The 12,117-nt window shown below is 38.9% G+C and overlaps 1 protein-coding gene across 6 annotated transcripts in view; it reads left to right on the forward strand.

Annotated features, from left to right (window-relative positions):
- Window positions 1–12,117, forward strand: part of Mapk8 (mitogen-activated protein kinase 8) — a 61,977-nt gene that overhangs the window by 16,058 nt on the left and 33,802 nt on the right. For 2 of the 6 annotated variants that reach the window (XM_075988736.1, XM_075988739.1), the window contains exon 2: window positions 7,824–7,945. The exons of the other annotated variants lie outside the window; for them this stretch is intronic. The gene's annotated coding sequence lies outside the window, so the exon portion shown is untranslated. The remainder of the gene's footprint in view (window positions 1–7,823; window positions 7,946–12,117) is intronic. 6 annotated transcript variants of the gene reach the window in all.

Raw genomic sequence — 12,117 nt, forward strand, 5'->3', positions numbered from 1 at the left:
TTTTTTTTTTTTTTTTTTTTTTTTTTTTAGACCATGGTTCTAAAGTTCTGGGAAAGAAATTCAGAGGTACAGTATCATTTTCATTACATTATGTTAAGGCTACACACTATAGTTTGCAGCTCTTGCTGCTGTTGACCTGGCTCTTCTTGGCTGAGGTGTGCTTGTGAGAGTTTTCCTACTGTAAAGTTACCCCTCACCCTTCTATCCTGTGGTGTTTGAAAGAGGTGACTTACATAAGCCTGCACTTAGAATCAGGGAGTTATATTTTAAAGATATTCTGCCTCCTAGGTTCTGATAGTTTTATCATGAAGTTGTTAGATTTTTTTTCTAGTGCCTTTTATGCAGCCATTGCTGGAATCACATGATTTTTCTACCTGTTGATATGAAGTCCTCAGTAGATTTTAGGACCAGCTTTGTACATATGGGATAAATCCCACCTGGTCTGAATGAGTAATTGTTTTTGTGCTTTATTGGAATTCATCTGTTTTGTTGAGGATTTTTCCATTTGTGTTTGTTTGAGGTATTGGTCTGTAGATTTCCTTATATCTTTGTCTGGCTTTGGTGTTAGGATAATGCTTTTCTTTAGAGAGGGTTAGGAAGTGGGCCTTCTACCTGTTTTAGATTATAAAGAATTAGAGGACTGGAGGGATGAGTCAGTGGGTAATTAGAACATAAACCACTTACAGAGGACCTGGGTTTTGTTCCCAGCACCCACATGGTAGCTCAGTCTTCTGTTATCGTAGGTTCTGGGGGATCTAACACCATCTGCTGACCTCCATGGTACTAGGCATGCATGTGGTGTACCTACATACTTGCAAACACTCATATACATAAAATAAATAAAATGAGAGAAAAATACTTCTTCTTAAGTGTTTACCAGAATTCACTAGTGAAATCACAGGGGCCTTGTACTTTCTGCTTAAGAAGGTGAGTAAGTACTGGTTCCGTTTCCTTAATAGATAGAGCTCTCTTCAGGTGACTGGTTCTTTTCTTTTGTGTATATGCTGTGTTTAGGTTATGTTTGTAAGAGCTTTGGTTTGTTACTTCTTTCACAGAAATGGTTCATTTCATTTCAAGCCATCATTGTGTGGGTTTGCAGTAGTTCATAGTATTCTTTTGTCATTTTTTTTTTTAAAAAAAAGACAGGTTCTTGCTAGTAATCCAGGCTGTTGGCTGTCTTATAACTCAACTTCATAGCCCACTCTGGCCTCAAACTCATTATTCTCCTGCCTTAGCATCCTGAACGTTGGGTTACATATGTGTGCCATCACGCCTGCCCCTTCATCATGCTTTCAGTGTCATTTGAGACAGTAGTGATCCCTCTCGTTTTTGTATTAGTATTCTGTTTACGGTTCCCCTCCCTTCCCTCGTCTCTGCTTTTTCTCCTTTCCTCACTGGTTCTGGAAATCTAACCCAGGACCTCGCACATGCCAGGCAAGCAGTCTGTATCCCACGCTTTGTTTTTAAATGTTGAGACCAAATCTCCCTAAGTGGATCAGCTGGCTTTAATCCTACTCTGTAGCTCTTGCAGGCCTTGAAGTGATCTTCCTGCCTCAGTCTCCTTAGTTGCTGCAGTTACAGGCCTATGCCCCACAGGGCAGGAACCCGGTCTGCTCTTCGGGCTGATGAGAGAGGGGGAGTTGATTGGGGGAGGGGAAGGGATATGGGAGGCGGTGGCGGGGAAGAGACAGAAATCTTTAATAAATAAATAAATAATAATAATAAATAAATAAATAAAAATAAAAACATTTGAATTTTAGCTTAATATTTAAAAAAAAGTACATAAAGACACTTCACAAGTAGTTGTTCATATGCTCTTCCTAGCAGTCTTTTTGTAAGTACTCTTGTTTCTGCTTCTTAATTTTATAGAAGGGGAAATTAAGATAAAATAAAATCAAGTAACAACACTATATCTGCTGCACAGTAAGACCTGTGGCTCTGTATCATGTTCTTCCTTCCCTCCTGTAGATTACTGTGTTATAGGTGTTACTCCTGTTACCAGAGTGCTTTGGGTATGATATTGTAAGACCCGTGTATTTAAGCAAAAGTTTTGAGATCTTAATTGGAAGTATTTAGAGCTTCTTGTGAATTTCTTTGAATTAATGTCCTTTGCTGTCATTTTCATGAATAATGACATTTCTTTCAAAAGATTGAGGGTTTAAAAAAATTATGTTAAATCTAGAGTATGAAATTTAAAGCACTGTGATAATAATGTTAAATGAGACTAAAACACTTCATCAGAAAATGTCTGTATATATAATGGTATTTTTATATATTTCCTACTAGAATTGGAGGGTTGTTATTTTAATAGAAAAAGCGTATTTTACTCACAGTCCTAAATTTTGGATCAGAATTTAAAATTCTTATTCTTTGATAAGTTAACATGGCATTCCTACATCCTTTTCCTGGCTTGTTTTTGCCGTATCTGTCTGCCTGAAGTTACTAGATCCTTCTAGTTAACTCCTCTCATGACACGTTGCTTTTGAAAAGATTTTGTGTTTTGTTTGTTTTTTATTTTCAAACCTTGTCTCACTATATAGCAAACTATGGCAACATTTATGGAGCCCTTTTTGAAACAGTATTTTCCAAATGATCAATCCATGCAGTTTCGAACTCAAACAGGCAAGACTCACCTAAAATACAGCATAGATCACTGGATTTTAATATAGACTATGAAGATATATTATATGATCTCAGATTCCACATTACAATTAAGTTGTTAAATTCTTGTGTAATATAAAATTTACAAATTATCTGTGCTGTGGTATGGGAAGTGTGTATAAGCACTTTGCCCCAGTATCTGCAAAAGTACATAGCCACTCCAGAAAAGCGTTTGTGAGCCACTTTTTCATGGAACTCTTATTTTTATAAGAATCACTGCCACACAAACTATGTGTGCCTAAATAAGGTGCATGTGTGTGCGTGCACTTAAGTACCTCAGATTGTCCAGAACTCAGGATCCTCCTACTTCTGTCTAAGTGCTAGAGTTACAGACAAACTGTCGTGACTTGAAAGGCACAGAGAAGATATTTTCTTGATAATGGATAAAGTGAGTCTATGACTTCAAAGGAAAGCAGATACAGTTTCACAGACAATGACAAAATTCAGACTCTCAAGTGAAAATTAAAATTTCGGGAAATTTCTATCCATTCCATAAGAGATTGGTCCAAGGATTTTGCTGCTATCAGATAACACAGCAGCTTTCAAAACCCTTGCTCTTGCCAGGTATGGGAATGCACACCTTTAATTCCAACATTCAGAGGCAGAGGCAGGAGGATCTCGTTAGTTTAAGACCAGCCTGGTCTACAATGTGAGTCCCAGGCTAGCCAGTACTATATAGCTCCCAGGCGTTTGCCCTTTGCTTCATACTTGGAAGTTTTGTCCTGTGCATGTGTAGAATAAATAAGTTTTCAGCCAAAGCCTTAGGAACATTACTACTGCAGAACTTTGGTGTCTTTCCTCTACCCTGTACATCAACCTACAGATTCCAGTTACCTTTGTCTTCTCTGTCTCTTAGCTCAGTGTTGTGTTCAGTGTGGACCTCTCTTACAGTGATCTTGAAGGAGCTGCCTTTGTGGCAGGCAGACCAGTTATAAAGAGCTTCTCTAATTTGTTTTTGTAGCTGTAACAGAGAATTCCACAATATCCCAGAATACACTATAACAAAGGTTTATTTATTTGGGGATAAACTCACAGTAAGGGTCACGATCAACAGTCCTCCGTATATGCTGGGAACTGGCACCGAATCCAGAAGGAAAAGGGGCTGCACATACTTTTCATCCACATTTATGGTACATGAAACCATGCCCAAAATGGGCTGATATCTTAAAGGCTATTGGCTGAAGGAGTTTCCACAAAACCTCCCACTTTTGTCTGAATAAGAGAGTTCTAAGCTAAATACAAAACTATACAATCAGAAAAAATATCAAGTGTTGTCCAGAGAAAAGGCAAAAATATACTAAAAATTTGAATTAAAACCAGCATGAACAAAATAGTTATCGTATCCTAAAGAGTCATGGGGTGATGTTATTTCTATGTGATCTGTAAAAGCTAAAATAATGGTTAAGTTTCAAGATTACTGTTTGGTACAATTGCAGATAGTCTCTGAGTAATGGATAAAGTTTTTTGAAAGTTCTTATTTGAAGTTCTGGCCAGAACGTTAAAAGAAGGTGCACCATCTCAGCTAACCAAGTTGGAATCACCTTAAATAGTTCATAACCCCAAACCTATCTTAAAGTGGTGCTATCAGCAAAATGATATCATATCAGCCAGGTCCAGTCATTCAAGTCACCGTGAAGGACATGCCTCCCCAGGAAAATTAGAAAACCCAGTGCTTGTTGTAAAAAAAAACATGATGCTCTGGGTGACAGAGAATGATCCTGGAGGATGAATCAAAAATTCCAGTAGAAAATAGGAAATGTTTATTTTGGCAGACCTGTATAAATGATCAAAGATCAAAGATGAGAGTACAAATAAATAACATAATTAAAGGATTATTGGACATGGGTGTGGATATGACTATTATTAATCCAGAATCTGGACATCCGAATTTGTAGTTGGAGCGGCAGGACTGGGAGGGCTCCCGGCCACCGGCTAGCTTTACCCAAAATAATTACACGGAAGCTGTATTCTTTCCTTGGCTTGTTGCCATGTAATAGAAACTTCCTTTTTTAAGCCTTTGCTATTAACATGATCTTTTAAATGAAATTCTGAGGCCTTCAGCATATTTCCAATCAATAGTCAATTAATTCCTGCATTATCTTGTGCTAGAGGATCTGGCAGACCTGTATGGGATTGGATATGTGTTAATGTCTTTTAGATCTTTCATACATAAAGGTTCCCATTTACATTTTGCATATCCTTATGAGTACTGAGTATTTCCTGACTTTTCAGAGGTAGTAACAGGACAAGTGGCTAAAACTCTTGGTAAGTCATCTCTGACTCTGAGAGGTACTGGTGATGCTAATTTTTTTATTAACTAATTCACTGCTTGGCCCATTAGCTCTAATTTCTTATTGGTTAATTCTTACATCTTAATTTAACCCATTTTTATTAATCTGTATATCGCCACGTGTCATTGGTTTACCAAGTAAAGTTCAGCACATCTATCTCCAGTGGCAGATGGATGGAGTTTCTCTGACTCTGCCTTCTTCCTCCCAGCATTCTGTTTAATTTTCCCCCACCTACCTAAGTTCTGCCCTATCAAGGACCCAAAGCAGTTTCTTTATTAACCAATGAAAGCAACACAAAGACAGGAGGATCTCCTACACCATTTCCCCTTTTCTGTTTAAACAAAAAGGAAGGCTTTAACATAGTAAAATTACATAAAACAGGTATCTAGCAAGAATTACAATTACAATATTTATATCTATTTTATCTTTTATCATAACTAAGAAAAACTATAACTATAAATTCTTCAACTCCATCAAAGACTCCAGAAGGATATAATATTACCTAAGTAAACAGGAAGTGCATTATAAACAACTTCCAAAACTCTAGAATTGACAGTGACATCTCACTGCCTGGACAGTCACCCAGATATCTTCTGTATCATTAGGGCATTCATATTCAGCCTACAGGCCAATAATATCCAGCAGACTTTTCCATGAAGCAGGAAATTTTAAAGGCAGTTCAGTCACTTTCTTTTGTATCCTGCAGAATATCTCACAGACTCTTTCATGAAGCAGAAACCCCAAAGGATCATCTCACCTTTAGGCAAGTTCAGCAGTTATTTCTCTGTGAGTCCTGCATGTCCAGTGAAGCAGTCCAGGCAAGACCAGTTTCTTGCTCAATGGGTAACAAACTCCATAAGGAGCCTCTTTGATGCCCATCTTCGTTTTGAAGAAGATTGGTGCTGCCAGGTGCAGATGTGTCTTATTGTCATGAAAAGTCTTACGTTCTTAAACATTTTAGATGTCATATTCTGAAGGTCTCCGAAAGATCTGAAGAATCCCTATCCATCTGAGATACTTCTCTGTGTATTTAGAAAATCTAACTAACATAACTACAAACTTGACTGTTATAGATGATTATCTATTAACCTATATTTCTTAATTATACATTACATTTTTAAATGAACTACACAATCACAATACCTTAATCAAGAGCAGAATCTTTACTATTGTCTTTTGCCTGTACTTCTTCTCCTTGCTTATTAATTCTGACAAGTTCCTTACTCAATTCAGATCTTTTTATTATTGTCTTTTGTAAAGTCTGAATCTCTTGACCTGTAAATATTTCTAATTATTTCATCAAATCAATTAATTTCTGGTTCTCATTCTGCACACATGACTTCAAGGTTTTAAATTTTTCTATTAATGATATTTTCTCACCCTTAGAGATTATTTGGGTGGCGTGTAGATTGCCTCCCTGGAGGGATTTTAACAGATTTTGATTGTCAATTTCAGCAATATGAATCCTTTCAGATAATCTCTCATAACCAGTCTGTAAAGTCTGTATTATTTCTAAAAGTTTCTCATTCTTGACTCTATCAAATTCTTTCTTTGAGGTTATACTATGAAGAACAAAACTAGTAGCCACTATGGCCACAAAAATATATGTACCAGGTTGGTCATATAGCTCTTGCAGAAATCCTCATAGTAGAAATAAAAAGTTTGTTAAATTCCTGGATGATTATATTGTCTACAATTATCTGACGGTTGGTTTACAATTTTCAAATTTGTTTATTTGTTAACCAATCAATCTGATATTTAGTTATCTAACTTACCTCTGTTAAATTTTTCAGAAAATTGTTGTAGGTGTAATAATCTTGATTGGTCAGCAGGTGTCACAGTTGCAGCAGTAAGACAGATCCTAGATCAGAACCTGAAGTACCTGAGACTTCGCAGAATTCCCAACAAATTTGGCTAAATTCTTTTGTTTGTTTGTTTGTTTTCTGAGACAGGGTTTCTGTGTAGCTTTGGAGCCTGTCCTGGAACTAGCTGGCCTCAAATTCACAGAGATCCGCCTGCCTCTAGTGCCCGAGTGCTGGGATTAAAGCCTTGTGCCACCGCCTGGCTCAGATTTAACTAAATTCTTAAAAGCAGCACACCCCACATATGGAGAAGGTTGAGTTGGGCAGTAGTTCAAGGAACCCAGAGCTTACAGACACTCGCAAGCCACAAGGTTACTGGCCAGAGCTTGGGCCAGTGTCACTGAATCCAAGCTGGGAACCCAAGCCTGTGTTCCAGGTGCAGGGTTAGATCTTCCTGGGTCAGAACTTGGACTGATCAGAGCAGGTCTGGCAGCAGCTGAACCTCAGATCCTAGCTTGGGTAGCAGAAGTGGGCCACATGGGCCAGGGGCCAGAGATGCTACAGAGGATTTGCGGCAGAAGCCTTGGGTGGTGGTAACTCAGGCGTGGTAGGTGGGTAGTTAAACCAAGCAATGCTGGCCAGCGGGAACTTGCCAGGTCATGCAGCAGACCAGCCAAGCCAAGCAGTGTGCAGCTGCAGTTGTACCAGAGGGGTAGTTCAGGTGCAGAGGGTAATTAAGCTGCATGGGGTGGGAGGAGGTCGTGGTGGGTCTAGACAGGGCCGGGCAATGGTGTGGGCTCAGTCCACGTGGACGCCAAATTGTAGTATCAAAGAGTTCCACAATAGCCTGGAATGGACAAATCTATTTGGAGATAAACTCATATAGTAAGGGTAACAATCCGCAGTCCTCTGCATGACCTTGGAACTGGAACTAAATCCAGCAGAAAAAAAAGGCCCTCGTAAGTTTTTCATCTGCACTTATAGTACATGAGACCATGTCCAAAGTGGGCCAGCTTCTGAAAGGCTTTTGGCTGAAGGGGTTCTCACAACAGTTTTTCCTTTTTTTCAGGGTACGCTGGCTCATTTTGTGTCATCTTAACACAAGTTAATCATTTTGGAAGAGGAAACCTCTTTGAGGAAAATGTCTCCACCAGATTGGCTTGTGGTGCATTTTCTTGATTGATGATTGATGTGAGTGGGTCCTGTCCACTGTGGGTGGTGCCATCTGGGCTGGTGGTCCTGGGTGCTATAAAAAGGCAGGGGCCAGGTGTGATGGTGCATGCCTTTAGTTCTGGCAGAGGCAGGTAGATCTTTGTGAGTTCGAAGCCAGCATGGTCTACCCTGTCACACACACAGAAAGAAAGCTAGGTGAGTAAGCCATGGGGAGCAAGCCAGAAAGCAATGATTTTCCATGCTTTCTGCTTCAGTTCCTGCCTTGACTTCTTTAATGACTGTGATCAGGAATGAAATAAACTTTTATCTCTCACCATTGCTTTTTGGTCATGGTGTTTTATCACAACAGTTGAAACCTTAAGGTATATGGGTTAGAACCCCAATCTTTTGTGTTTTCCAGCATCTCATGGAAATCTTATTATAAGAAGGTAAAACTGATTTCAGTGACTGAGTTTAGGGGAACATTTTTGAAAGGCCACACAAGAACAGTTTAGTGATACAGTTGTGACAGTGTTAGTGCTTCTGAAAGGACAGGTGAAATGTTCATTGAGGAAAATGACTACTCATTGGTAGCTTCTGTAAGAAATGTTTGGTATTTAGAGTTGGGGCTGTTAAGATGAAAGATAAATTAAAGGACTGGAGAGATGACTCAGCTTTTAAGGCCACTTGCTGCTCTTCCAAAGGACCTGGGCTCAGATCCTAATACTCATATTTGGTGCCTCAACAACCACCCCAATTTCAGTCCCAGGGGTTCTGATACCTTCTGACTTTCAAGGGCACCTGCCTGTGTGTGGTGCTTATACACATAAATAAATTAGAATGTGTGAAAAATTTAAAAGAGTAAATGAATTTGGTTGTAGCCTTATAGGGCTCCTGTTTTATTACTTTAGTGAAGAGAAGGAAATGATAGGCGTGGGTGGCTTGAAGAATGGAGAGAATTTGAAATAGGTGTTACAGAGAATGGAAAGTAATTTTAACAAAGAATGAATATTATTATTCACTCATTAAAGTTGACCATGAAAGACAGTTGTATTCATCTGTCCTATGCTAATTTCTATTTGAACCTGATATAGTCACAAGAAAGTAAGTAACTAGATTCATTTAGAGTTTGTATGTTTGCAAATCTGGAATTTAAGGAGTTCGGTGTATTGATAAGAATGGAACATGAAATTTAAGTTGACAAAGAAAGGATACAGTAAAATAAAGTTTTAAGATACTGAAGGTACTCTGAGATCAGATAACATTCATATTGATGATAATAAATTAAGATGTGAGGAGAAGAGATTGTGGTTAAGGGATGCTGTGCTATTTCTAGAGATGAAGCAGTTCAGGTTATCATAGCACAGGTGGTGAGGAATAGACAGATGGGCAGATACTGTAGATGGCCATGGTCAGAAGAGCTGAATGGCTTCAGTTTTGGAGGGTTTAGTCTTACTTGTGGTTATCACAGCGATAGCGGGTTTACTAGTTAAAGGGGAAGTTTTACTTAAGTGTGAAACTTATTGGTGATGATGTGACTAAGCAGTTGGTAGTTAGATCGTAGTTAGATCATAACAACAGGGGAACTGGGTGTATAGCTGAGGAAACATGAGCTTTAAAAGTGAGCTTTTGTGTGTGTGTTGAGGTGAGCAGTGATGATAGCAGCAGGGAGTAAGCAGGATACCTCCTAGTATCATTTGAGAGGACAAGAAGGAATGTAGTCTTTGATATGATGCAGGATTTCATTCAAAGAGGTAAAGCCAGATGCTTTGTAGAGGGTTTGAGGATATAATAATGTCCCCCAGAAAGATTTAGAAGATTGGAAAGGAATGGAAGCCTGAATCAAATTCAGAGTTGTGGAACTTCATGGTTATGACAGCTGGCAGTTGATTAAACATTAACTATTTTCTTTGACATTGTGACTTTGAAGCTTGGCGCTTAGAATACTTGACTAATTTGACAGAAGTTAAAGGTTCTATTGGTTGCAATTTTGACTTGCCCTGTAAGTAAAGCAGTGCATCTTTTGTATATCTTCCTTTCTGTTTGTAAGAAAAAGATGTAGAGGGTGGGAGTAAAGTAGGTAGAGAAAAGATGGTGGTGCCATGCTTAAGTGTGTGTGGGAGGATTGCAATAGCTTTGGCAGTTATAAGCCTGGGATATTTGATATGAGATTGTAGTAGTCTGGAATCTTTTTTTTTTCTTTTTTCCATTCAATTATTTACACTTCCTTCCCTCCTCCCAATCCCCTCCCGCTCCCCACACCCCCTTCTCCCTCTCCCACCCTGCTTCAGAGAGGGCAGGGAAACCTGCCCTGTGGGGAAGCCCGAGGCCCTCCCCGCTACATCCAGGCCTAGGGAGCTGTGCATCCATATAGACTAGGGTCCCAAAAAGCCAGAACATGCCGTAAAAACAAGTCCTAGTGCCTTTATCAATGACTTCTCTGTCAGCCCCTATTGTCAGCCACAATCAGAGAGTCCGGTTTGATCACATGCTCATTCAGACCCGGTCCAGCTGGATTTGGTGAGCTCCCATTAGAACAGGTACACTGCCTCACTTAGGTGGACCAACCCCTCACGATTCTGACTTTGCTGTCTTCTCCCTCCTCCTTCCTTTCAACTGGACCTTGGGAGCTCATTAGTAGTCTGGAATCTTTAACTGATGATCCAGTGAATATTTCTAAGGTACTTGCCGTGTCTCCAGTTAAGCTAAGCTGTACTTAGGGAATGAGAATTAAATAGTTTGTAAAAACAAAATGTATCAGAATAAACAAAAGTTACATGGTAATTTGATCTAATTATGGGTCACCTCCATGACCACAGAAGCAGTTCTGGTGGATAATATTTTGGGTTGTGTTTTAAGATAGAGTTCAGCAGATAAATTTACTATGTAACCCAAGCTGGCCTTGAGTTCAGAATCATCCTGCCTCAGCCTCCCAGTTTCTGGGATTAAAGGTATATGTAAGTATGGTTAAGAAGTTAGTTTAAGAAGTTTAGGGTTAAAAGATTTGCTTTTCCCAGAACATTTTAAAGGTGTAAAAATTTTGTGAGCTACTTTTGAGTTTACAGTTTCTAATACTATTTATACCTTCTGTTTTTATTCCTAAAGAGCTACTACCCCTGCTTAAAATTGTTGCCATCTGCTGTTTTTCCCAGCGATTCTTACTTTTTCTCATACACCTAGCCAAGCCAGGACAGTGTGGCATTGGTGGTCAGATAGACGATTGACCCATATAAGTCAATAGAACACATTAGAAATTCCACACAATTGTGTAATTTTTGCTTTGTTTGAGATGGGGTCTTGTTATGTTCTTTGGGTTGGCTTCTTGCTTCCTGCGTTGGAAGTAGCTAGGATTACAGGTGCATACCAGTTAGCTAGGCCTCCAGTTGCTTTTTGACAAAGGTGCATACAACCTGTTTGAGCTAAGATGGTCTCCTCAGCAGGTAGTGCTGGCATAATAGTTTGGATATTGATAGGCTACAAAAAGAATCTTTATTAAACCTACTTTTTTTCCAAAATGAATTACAAATCTATATATAAATCCTTAAAAACGATAAAATACCTTTTTCCCTTTTTATTTTCACAGTTCGCTCCTAGTCCCTAGCAAGAACTAGTTTGCTATCTTTTCTCTAGTTATACAGTTTTTTTTTTCTGTTTGAGGCCAGATTTTTGGAAAAAGTTGTTAATATCTAAAATGTTTCATGTATCACATTCATTTTTATTGTGTAGGATTTTCATGGTATGAATGCATCAAAGATGTCTTGGGACCGAACTGTTCTTGAAACATTTTACTTCCTTTGCATCTTTAGTTTAACAATAACAACAAAAGAAATTCATCAGGTAAAAATTCTCAGAGAAATGGGCTAAGGGAAGACATTTTCTGGAAACTTAGCCCCAGACACTTAAAATTGGCTTTGATCCAAGAAGGCATTAAAATTTTTTTAAAAGGGTTTATTGTTATTTTGTGTATATGTATTCTGCATGTATGGCTGTATATCACCTTCATACATTTGCCAAGAAGGCCAGGGAGAGCATTGGAACTGAAATTGCAGATGATCATGAAACTCCCTATGGATGCTGGGAATCAACCTTAGGTCCTCTGGAAAAGCAGCCAGTTTTCTCAATTGCTGAGCCATCTCTTCAGCCCCCAAGAAGACATTTATTGTTTGTGTTTGAGACAGGGTTTCTCTGTGTATCCCTGGGTGTCCTGGAAC

Source organism: Microtus pennsylvanicus, chromosome 10 (assembly GCF_037038515.1).
Source record: "Microtus pennsylvanicus isolate mMicPen1 chromosome 10, mMicPen1.hap1, whole genome shotgun sequence".
NCBI lineage: Eukaryota > Metazoa > Chordata > Mammalia > Rodentia > Cricetidae > Microtus > Microtus pennsylvanicus.